Source organism: Chaetomium strumarium, assembly GCF_033439665.1.
Source record: "Chaetomium strumarium strain CBS 333.67 chromosome Unknown B0T15scaffold_7, whole genome shotgun sequence".
NCBI classification, from domain to species: Eukaryota; Fungi; Ascomycota; class Sordariomycetes; order Sordariales; family Chaetomiaceae; genus Chaetomium; species Chaetomium strumarium.
In genome coordinates this window covers 2,652,697-2,664,705 of record NW_026944435.1, presented here as the reverse complement: position 1 = coordinate 2,664,705, position 12,009 = coordinate 2,652,697, and the positions used below count along the sequence as shown (strand labels likewise).

Genomic DNA, 12,009 nt, shown 5'->3' with positions numbered 1-12,009 from the left:
CAACTATCCTCAATTATAATACAACAACGCTAGCAACCAACTACAATTACATCAGAAATAGATGAATCAGATGATTCTACAGCCTCCTGGCAAGTGCGAGCATTATGGCCAGGCCTGCCGCATACCCCACAGCATCGAATCTTCGTACGAGCCCCCTCTGAACCGCTACCATCCGGCTGCGTTTCCTGCACTGCCTCCCCACCTACGGCGTTCTGATCTAGTAGATCCTTTGCATCTTGCACAGTAAGTGAACCTCCAAGCTGCATAGGTGTTTTCTTGGCACACCGGCGCTTGCTTAGTGCCTCATTGGCCTTGCGAAGCGAAGAGACCCCTGACTGAAGGAGGGCCACCTGGTGTATTATAGCCATTGTACCCTTGGCAAGCTGGTCTATAGCATCCAATATTGAAGTTGGGGAGCTATTTTGATAGTTCGCAATGCGAGTCTTGATGAGCGTTGACTATGCGTCGGCTTCTTGTGGGTTATGTGGTGTCTGGAAGACCCAGGGTTGCACAGTGCTAGGCTGTGAGGTTAGGGGTGTTAGTGTACGAAGCTTTATATCTAGCTTAGAAAGCACCCGCTCTAGGTCGTATAGCACAAGGCCAGTCCCTGCAAAGCCACCCTATATGTTCTTCTCTGTTATAGAAGCAAAGAAGGCTTCTCAGAAGGCATAGAGGAACTCAAGCTTGCTAATGTAGTTTGTGACGACTAGATGCAATTGAACAGGGTCAAGCCGGCTGTTGTTGTCATTCTATTTCGTGAATCTAAGGTTGAGGAAAGGAAAGAGAAGTTCTGAGTCGGTGGCTCAGAACATTACACGAAGATATTCCTGATTTGTGGGTCATGTGACCGGTGCTCCACAACAGCCGTCAATCAGGGAGGTCGTGGGTTCGACCCCCGCCTGGGGCGACACCCATACCGACCGTGACATAGTTGATATGCATACGCATTAAGCTCTCGATCTGGCGACCGTATACCTGCTTGAGTGGCCCAAAGCAGCTAACATCGAGAGGCTGGAGCCTATGGGAAGAGTATGGAGGCATGCAGAGTGTAACGATGTTATTCTCCTTGCAGTAGAGCTCGAATTCATTCGAGTGGTGGCTCTCGTGGCCGTTGAGGATTAACAACTGGTATATGCCCTTTGTTCGAGGTGCCGTATAGTAATCGAAGTGCTTGATCCAATCCAGACCTACTATATTGGTAGTCCAGCTATTATCGGTGGTTGCAATGCGCCAGGTAAGTGGTAGGTTGCACTCCCGGTACCAGTTACTCTAGTGGTACTGTGCGGCTAGGATGATGAACAGAGGGATAACCCAGCCAAGGGCGTTAACTCCCTAGATTACAGTCGCCTACTCCCGATTACTAAGCTGAGCTAGTTTTGCCTTGCCACGCCCATCCGAGGTTGTAACTACTATACCCGCGAAGATAACACCTATTATAAACCTAGTTTTGTCAAAGTTATAACGTATCTTATCAGCGAGCGCCGCATATCACCGAGCGCCGCATATCACCGAGCGCCGCACTCCCTATTACCCTACGAACACCATCTTCAATTACAATACAACAACACTAGCAACCAACTATAATTACATCAGAAATAGATGAATCAGATGATTCTACAGCCTCCTGGCAAGTGCGAGCATTATGGCCAGGCCTGCCGCATACCCCACAGCATCGAATCTTCGTACGAGCCCCCTCTGAACCGCTACCATCCGGCTGCGTTTCCTGCACTGCCTCCCCACCTACGGCGTTCTGATCTAGTAGATCCTTTGCATCTTGCACAGTAAGTGAACCTCCAAGCTGCATAGGTGTTTTCTTGGCACACCGGCGCTTGCTTAGTGCCTCGTTGGCCTTGCGAAGCGAAGCGTTCTCTGCCTGAAGGAGGGCCACCTGGTACATCACAGCCGTTGTGCTTTTAGCAAGCTGGTCCATAGCAGCTAACATTGAAGTCGGGGAGCTATTTTGATGGTTGGCAATGCGAGTCTTGATGAGGGTTGACTGCGATTTGGCTTTCCGAGGGTTGTGTGGTGTCTAGAACACCCAAGGTTGCGCAGTGCCAGGCTGGGAGGTTGGGGGTGTTGGCGTACGAAGCTTTATATCCAGCTTGGAAAGCACCCTCTCTGGATTGTATGGCATAAGGCCAGCCCCTGTAAAGCCGCCCTGGATATTCCTCTCAGTGATAGAGGCAAAGAAGGCCTTGCGAAAGGCGTAAAGGAACTCGAGCTTGCTTACGTGGTGATATATATACGTATCAAGTCCTTGATCTGGCGACCGTATACCTGCTTCAATGGCCTAAATGTCACGAACCAACCATATAGCAAGACCCGGTGGGGCACGATGAGGACAGGCGGAACCAATCAGCAGGGGTAAAAGCTGCAGGCGGCCGCATGAGGACGACCTGGGTAGCTCAGGGTCGCCGGCGAGCGAGAGCGATCATGATAGACTTGGGAAGCCGTCTACCCAAGGCGATCGAGGGTAGACCACGGTAGCTAGCGAACCGCGGCGAGCCAACAGGACCGGCTAGGTATATAGTCATTCGTTACGGAGGGCTCTAGGAGTCCTCCAGTGAGCAATACAAGCAATAGCCTATATCTATTATACAGACATTGCGACTCGCATTGTTATGAACCTTTTGGCTTTACCGAGACCTATAGTCCGACCAGCAGTTACCTTCGACCGGCGAACCCTTTCAGAGGCAGGACTGCCTATGGTTTCGTCATACGTTGCTTACTCCCTTTGACTCTGTTACGGTTCAGATCGAAGGTACCACCGACTATCATGGCGCCCTAGACACCTAGCACCCTAGAATCCCAGAGCCAGGCCGCAACTATACGCCAAATGCAGCAGGCTCTCGAGGCTCTCAACGCCAAAATCGCCTAGCTTGAGGCCGAAAACGGCCATATACAGCAGCTCGTTAACGAGGCCTACAACGGCAAGCCCAAGGACAAAGCCAAACTCGAAGCACCCCCCAAGTACGGAGGCGACAAAGAAGGACTTACTGGATTCCTTATATCTATAAGGGCCTACCTTAAGTACTACCCGGACAAGTTTACAGACGAATCTGCCAAAGTTATATTTATCTCCTTGCGGCTCGAGGGGAAGGCACTTCGATGGTTTGAACCTACCCTAAAGGATTGGCTAACCAACAGTATAGACGTTTAGGACGACTTCACCATTGAAATTTTCAAGTCGTACGACAAATTTGAGCAGGAAATCCAGAAGGTATTTAGAGACTATAATAAGAAGCTCTATATATAAGAGCGACTCGTACGCCTAAGGCAGACAAAGTCGGCGGCTGCCTATACTATATAGTTCTGCTAGGATTCACTTCGGTACGAGATCAACGATAAAGGTCTTATATAATTATTCTATAATAGCCTGAAGGAAGAAGTCAAGGATGAACTATATTAAAAAGACCAACCCGATACGCTTGACGAATATATCGCTATAGCTATCTATATTGACGATCGGATCTATGCCAGGCACCAGCAGCGTAAAGGACGTAGAATATAGCCTATATTCGTCAAGGCCAACAATAAAAAGAAGCGACAATACCCTAGCATATTGTATAGTACCTACACTGGTCCTATAGATGTTAACGCCACCTAGCATAAAGAAAAGGGACGAAAGGACAAGTCCTAAGCCACCTGTTTCAACTACGGCAAGAAAGGACACTTCAAGCGGGAATGCCATAGCAAGAAGAACTAGAAGCAGGTGCCCGGCAAGGAAAACGCCACGATCGACAAGTCAACCTATATAGTTGAAATAGCTATAGTAAGCTACACCGAAGATGACTTCGACAACGCAATTGACCGGGGTATAGCCGAAGGAAGTATCGACGACTTCTCCTAGTCAGGAAGCAACGGCCCCTATATCACGTTCGAAGAACCTATTACAGGCTACGATATTGCCGCCGCCGTAGTATTACAACTCGCGGAAGGTTGGGGATTCCAGTTGACCTAGAATGAAGAAGGTCAATGGAGGATATAATAATCGGGCGACGAACCCGTTGGCCCGAACCCTATCTTTCTCGCTTAATGCTTTCAGGAGGCTGAGGAGGAATAAGCCGAGCTTCGAACAATCACCCGAAGACTCGCAAAAGAAAAAGCTCAGGCTATAAGCCAGCTGGAATTTATTAAGGCCAAGTTGGTCAGGGTCTAGGAAGAACACTACTCAAACCTGTAGGATAGACCGGCATAGGACCAAGGCTAGGATAAAAGGAATGGTAGAATCAGGAACCCCGAGGCTGAATATTAGAAGGCCTAGAACCAGCAAAGACTCAAGGGACAAGGACCATAAGATTAGGACACTTTTTGGAATAAGAAGCCGTACAACGGCATCGGGGATAGCAACGCAATATGCATCTGGATTGGATTCGGCCCGCGCTATAAACCCCACGAACAAAACGTACTTCGACTCCAACCCTAGCGATACAACTATATCTACGTCCTATGGTTCTAGTGCATTATATACGAATGCCGATACTACTTCCGATTAAAACTTGACAACGACTTTTGGCCCGATAGGCCTACCGACCAAAACGGAGAACCTCGACTAGTCCCGTAGGTTTAGGATATAGGGACCGGCGCCGACTAGTTCCTATAGAAGGTCGAAAGGACTAACGCATACGATAGAATTAGGGTGACACCGTAAAGAACCCAGCCAGAGGACTACCAGCGGTGGCCTAATAGCGCTCGATAGTATAAGAGCTAGGATTGCTTAATCCATATGTAAGCAAAGCTCTAAGAGCATTACGGACGTAAGATATACATACGAAGATAGATGACACCTCGCGAACGATAAGAGGAAGGAAGAAGAGCCAATAAAACTCGACAATTATTCGAAGAACTCCTAAGACTTGGACTATAAGACGGCAACCAAGAGGCACAAGAGGATAGGGACACCTATCCAGACGCCAGGACGGAGTTAGGAAACGGCTTAGGGCCCTCTAAGGGGCCTGGAAACCACTAAATCCATTATAACAACGATAGATCCGCGGGTGCAGGAAGAACCACGCAAGGAAAAGGATCTACAACCTCCTAGCGAGCAAAAAGGAAGCCGCTATAATTTAGAACGACAAGCCCGATGACAGAATCTAGGTTATAGCATATTAGAAAGGACTCCAAATATTAGCACTAGTAGATAGAGGATCTTAGGTCGACCTTATCTCGCCAATACTTGTCAATCGACTTAGGATCCCATAGAGGATCAAGAAGAAATAGCATATCGTTAAAGGACTATTTAATACCCAATAGGTACAATAGAAGACAGAACCACTTGAGATCATAGTAGAAGGAAAAACCACCAGAGTAGTGTTTAATATTGTTGAAATAGGGCCTAAAAAGGATATAATTCTAGGACGCCTATAGTATCAAGACTATAACCCAGACATCAGTTGGAAGGGAGGTGGCCACCTACGACCTTAAGAACAGAGGCCGTATCCGACCAACCAGATAAGAAGCGCAGACAACGGATTGCAGCAGGGAAGATCGCCCCGGAAGGCGGCCCCTATAGATCTACCGCAAGAGATAGAAAGTGCCAGGCAGCGCACTACGGACTTAGGAAGAGGCGGCAGTCACTAGGAAGAACAGCGAGAATCGGCAAGACCAGGCCAGGGACGACGCCACTTGCGATAACGCCCTCGCACGGCTTAGAGAGACACAGACGACATCGAAGTCGCTATTATCTTAGTTAACGAGACCGGGGAATTCGAATTCCAGGATTAGGTCACCTAGAGGGAAGCGGCCAGTATTACGGCCGGAGACAAGTTCTCGTACTACCGAAGTATAGAGAAGAATATAGAAATAGGCAAGATCCCGGCAGAATACTAAGGACACCCGGCGTTCGAAGCAAAGCATCTTAAAGGGCTACTAGACTATGGACCTTAGGACTATAAGATCAAACTCAAGGAAGGAGCCCAGTTGAAGTTCTTCAAGGTATACTATACCAACGAGAAGCAAGATGCTAAGTTGAGGAGATATCTCGAGGAGAATCTCAAGATAGGGTATATCAGACTATCGATATTACCGGCGGGCTACCTAGTCCTATTTGTTCTAAAGAAGGATAGGAAGCTTCGGATGTATATAGACTACCGACAGCTGAATGGAGAGATAGTGAAGAACTAGTACTCTTTGCCATTTATCTTATAGCTTCGAGATCAGTTGGCAGGAGCCTAATACTTTACTTGTCTTGACCTTCCGATAGTGTATACCTATATTCGCATCAAGGAAGGGGATAAATAGAAGATAGCGTTTCGTACTCCCTACGGCTATTATAAGTATCTTATAATGCCCTTCGGTTTAACGAATATACCGGCAACCTTCTAGGCAGTCGTTGACTATGCAATTCGCCTATTCCTCGACCGATTCGCAGTCTATTACCTAGATGATATCCTTATCTTCTCTAAGACACTCGAAGAACATAAGAAATACGTAAAGGCGGTGCTAGATGCACTTTATAGGCATAAGTTGTCAGTCAACAAGGACAAGAGCAAATTCTACGTCACGAAGACAGTGTTTCTTAGATACGAGATTTCGCCTGGCAGGATCAGAATAGAGCTAGCGAAGATTGAAGCGATCAAAATATAGCTACGACTAACAATAACGACAGAAGTACGAGGATTTATCGGATTCGCCAATTTCTACCGAATGTTCATTAAGAACTTTAGCGACCTTATACGACTATTATACGAACTTACAAAGAAAGACGTTAAGTTCCGGTAGAAAGCCGAGCATAAATAAGTATTTCAGAAGATCCGCGATATAATTATCGCCGATCTAATGCTCTAGTTACTAGACCTACAAAAGCCATTTAAGGTCGAAACCGATATATCGGACTATACGATCGGAGGACAACTTAGTTAGCGCAACAAACATAGAAAATTACACCTAGTCGTATTCTTTTCGAAGAAGCTTAAAGGACTATAGCTTAACTATCTAATCTATAATAAAGAGCTACTAGCCATTATCGAAGCTTTTTAAGAATAGAGACTATACCTTAGCGGTATAACCTACAAAGTTCAGGTCTATATAGACTATAAGAACTTGCGGTACTTTACTACTACTAAGGTATTGAATGGACGACAGACTCGATAGGCAGAATTCCTTTCAGAGTTCAACTTTAAAATCAATTACAAGAAAGGCTTGGAAAGCGTACAAGCAAATGCGTTAAGCAGGAGGCTAGATTACTTCAAGAATAGCTAACCAGAAGCCTTGCTACTATTACTTCAACAATAGCCAGATGGTTCCCTACAGTATGCTCCCCAACCGATAGAAGATCTCAATAACGACATGCTTCCACGATAGGACGAAGATCCCGGCATATAACCTCTGCAACCGTTTGAAGAATACTACGTAGTCTTTAGGGAAGAACGGCTAGGGAAAGACTTCCAAGACTAGAAGTAGAACGATATAGACGAGAAGGCAGGTATCTCTTAGAGAGATAGAGCGTTATAGTACAATGGCAAGGCCTACGTCGCACTATAGGATCAAACGGAATTAATTAGGACAATCTATAAGTTAAAACTCGGAGGATATATAGGAATCGCTAAAACAGTCGCCAAGGTTCGGCAACACTACGACTTCCTAGGACTTAGGACCAGAGTCAAGACTGTTATATAGGAATGCGACCTCTGCAATAGAAGCAAGTCGGCATAGTATAAACTATATAGGTTCTTAGAACCATTGTCAGTTGCAGAACGACTATAGAGTTTGGTAACGATAGACTTTATTACCAAACTACCACTTTCGAAAGACTCGACTACCGGAACGAAGTACGATAGTATCCTTACTATGGTTGATCGACTCACCAAGTAGAGCTACTTCTTCCCATATAAAGAATTATAGTTAGCAGAGCAACTTGCGGATATAATCTATCGGTATATCGCAGTAGTTCATAGGTGGCCGGAAGAATAGATCATAGACCGAGACACTAAATTCGCATCAAAGTTTTAGCAAGCGCTTATAAAGCGTTTGGGTACAAAGAGCAAGCTTTTAATAGTATACCACCTGCAGATAGATGGCCAGACCGAAAGGCTTAACTAGATCGTCGAACAATATCTTAGAACGTTCGTCAACTTCTAACAAGACAACTGGGTTGATCTACTACCAGCGGTATAGCTTGTGTATAATATAACGCCAACAGAGACAATAAAGGTCACTCTATTCTTCGCGAACTTTGGTTACAAAGCGGATTTACGCCAGGGACTAGATATCACGGTACCTAGGGCAAAAGTCAAGGCAGAGAAGATATATACGCTATATACAATATTAAAAGAAGAACTCGAGCTCGTTAGGCTTAGGATAAAGGAGTACTACGACAAACATCGGCTCGAGGGACCTCGCCTTAAGAGAGGGGACATAGCCTACCTTATTTCTCGGAATTTAAGAACGAAACGGCCAAGCTAGAAACTCGACTTTAGAAAGATTAGACCGTTTAAGATTAACGCAAGAATTTCGATATCCAACTACCGACTTTTGTTACTACCAATAATGAAGTTATATACCAACGTCTTCTATATCTCGCTCCTCGAACCAGCACCTAAGAATATACGGGTTGCAAAAGATATCGAAGCCAAGGACAAAGAAGAAGAATAGGACATTAAGGAGATCTTAGACTTACGAATAGCCAATAGAAGGCTAGAGTACCTGATCAAATGGCTCGACTTTGGACTAGAAGACAACTTATAGGAGCTAGTAGAATACCTTAGCTATACGGAAAAACTAAAGGAATTCTATCGACGGAATCCAGATCGGCCAGGGAAGAAGAAAGCGCAAAAATCTTCTCCCTGTAAATAGCTCGACCTGGCGGTCAAGCCACTCGTATAGAGAAGGGGCATAGATGGGATTTGAACCTACGACCTCCTAGAGCATTCGCCCAGGTATAATAACCAAGCTATACCACTAAGCCATTTCATTTGTTGGGAAACAAGCAACAAGAATCAGATTAAGAACCCCAGGCAGGAAAGAACGGCTGTAGGCAGTAACACTACAGACAAAACACCCGCATAGCAGGCGCAACTAAGACCTGACCACTATTATAAACCCCCGGCACCCCCGGATAAAGCAGGATCCCTAGTGCTAGGAGAAGCAGGGACCTTACTGCCACTACCACCCGGAGAACGGAGCAACCAGTCAAAACCACCCCCAGGGAAATCGGGAACAGCGCCAGCAGAACTATAAGGCATAACACCTATAGCCTCCCAATCAACTATACCGGCGGCACCCAACGCTTATGCCTGACCAACCAATGACTGCTCCTCCGACATCGGCTTCGGAGAATCAGGCTCCTCCTCCTCCTCCAAACGAGTCATTCCGCGACGGAATATCTCGACCCCACGCTCGCGGAGGAAACGCTGCTGAGAGCGAAGACGAGACAAGCGACTTAGGGTCTCGGCCAGCACCCGCTCTATTTCCTTAATATCCTTTGCCACTTTCTCCTGCTCCGACAAGTTGGATAGCACTATCACCTGTCAACAACCAAGTAAAAATACCCCGAGTACGACACTCACACGCATCGGCCACGTTAGGCCCGCTATACTTCTTGCCCGCCCGAACATAATTCGTGCACTTGTTCGACCCCTCCATCATTACGCAACGCCTCTGGGGCTTTGCATTCCAACAACGCTCGCAAGGCATGGCGACTTCGAAGCCCGTTCGCTCGATTTTCGTTGCGAAAGCGCGGCGCTTACGCTTCAAGTCACGAGAACTATAATCCTTGGGATCAGCCATGGCGGAAGGAACAGGAAAGAGTTAGGGCAACAGGAGGACTTACAACGAGAACCGGGAACGTTGGCGCTAAAGTATGAATATACAGCGAACCTGGGTCTTTTGGGACGAAAGACGTGGAGAGGGGACATCGTGTCACGAACCAACCATATAGCAAGACCCGGTGGGGCACGATAAGGACAGGCGGAACCAATCAGCAGGGGTAAAAGCTGCAGGCGGCCGCATGAGGACGACCTGGGTAGCTCAGGGTCGCCGGCGAGCGAGAGCGATCATGATAGACTTGGGAAGCCGTCTACCCAAGGCGATCGAGGGTAGACCACGGTAGCTAGCGAACCGCGGCGAGCCAACAGGACCGGCTAGGTATATAGTCATTCGTTACGGAGGGCTCTGGGAGTCCTCCAGTGAGCAATACAAGCAATAGCCTATACCTATTGTGCAGACATTGCGACTCGCATTGTTGTGAACCTTTTGGCTTCACCGAGACCTACAGTCCGACCAGCAGTTACCTTCGACCGGCGAACCCTTTCAGAGGCAGGACTGCCTGTGGTTTCGTCACACTAAAGCAGCCAGCATCAAGTGGCTAGAGGAGGTAGGACGAATGTGGAGGTATGTAAAGTATGATAATGTTATTCTACTAGCAATAGAGCTCGAATTCGGTCGAGTAGTGGCTTTTATAGCTGTCAAGGATTAACAACCGGTATTTGCTTTTTATATAAGGTGTTATATAGAAGTTAAAGTGCTTGATCTAATCTAGGCCTACTTTATTAGTAGTCTAGCCATTGTCGGTGGTTATAATACGCTAGTCGGCTAGGAGGTTGCACTTGGTATACTAGTTGGCAAGGTGGTATTATACGGCCAAGATAATGAACAGAGGGATGGCCCAGCCAAGGGCATTAACTCCCTGGATCACCGTTGCCTACTTACGGTTGCCAGGCTGGGCCAGCTTTGCCTTGCTACGACCATCCGAGGTTGTGACCACTATGCCTGCGAAGATAATACCTATTATAAATCCAGTCTCGTCGAAGTTATAGATATCGTCATCTATAATACTATACTTGGCCTTGACATTCTATATAAGGGCAAACCACTTGCCAATGACTTTTGGATCCTCGTACTTCGCCCTCTGGTAGTCGTATCTACGTATATAATACGTTCAGAGCTCTGGCTGGCGTTTGACAAACTAATGCGCCTAGAGCTTGCTAACAGGCAGCGCGTCGCGTTCGTATAGTAGATGGTTGGCTATATCTTCTATACTACTTAATCTAGGTGGGAATACGCGTATAGAGAGGTCAATCATATACTGTACTATTGCTCTCTCTTCTAGATCGGTGAGCTTACGCGAGTTGGCTGGAAGATTGCGTCTTGCAATACGGCTGGCAAGTCGACGGCGGATAGTTCGGTCGGCGACGTTGTAGATCTTTGCTGCGGCGCGTATACTTAGTTCCGGGTTCTTCTGAATAGCCTCAATGGCCAAGATTACCCTAGCTTCATTTGAAGTAGGAGGCATATTAGGTTGATGGAAAAATTGGTGTTAAGTGCAGAGATGACATGTAGTATAGAAAGGTGCGGCGCTCGGTGATATGCAGCGCTCGCTGATAAGATACGTTAGATATCGTCATCGACAATCTTATATTTAGCCCTAGTATTCTATACAAGTGCAAACCACTCGCTGATAACCTGTAGATCCTCGTATTTAGCCCTCTAGTAATTGTACTTATGTATATACCATGTACGGAGCTCTGGCTGGCGTTTGACAAAGTTATGAGCCCAGCGTTTGCCGACAGAGGGCGCGTCGCGTTCGCATAGTAGATAGTTGGCCATATCTTCCACACCACTTAATCTAGGTGGGAATACATGTAACGTACATAATAAGCGAGTGACCCAGACAAGCGAATGACCCACTCTCCACTACCCTACAAATATTATCCTCAATTACAAAACAACAAAACTATCAACCAATTACAATTACATCAGAAACGGCTGAATCAGATGCTTCTACAACCTCCTAGCAAGTGCGGGCATTATGACTAGGCTTGCCGCATACACTATAGCACCGAACCTTCGTACAACCCCCACCAGCACCACTATCATCCAGCTATGTTTCTTGCATTGCCTCTCCACCTATAGCCCCCTAGCTTACCACCTCCTGTGCCTCCTGCACAGTAAGTGATCCTTCAAGCCGCACACGTGTTTTTTTGGCTCTCCGGCGCTTGCTTAGCGCCTTGTTAGCCTTGCAGAGCGAAGACACCTCTGCCTGAAGGAGGGCCACCTGGTGCATTATAGCCA

The 12,009-nt window shown here is 46.8% G+C and overlaps 1 non-coding gene across 1 annotated transcript; it reads right to left on the bottom strand.

Annotated features, from left to right (window-relative positions):
• Nucleotides 1-8,828: 8,828 nt before the first annotated feature.
• Nucleotides 8,829-8,905, bottom strand: B0T15DRAFT_t201. The gene has a single exon. It is a non-coding gene; the product is annotated as a tRNA-Ser (tRNA).
• Nucleotides 8,906-12,009: the final 3,104 nt, after the last annotated feature.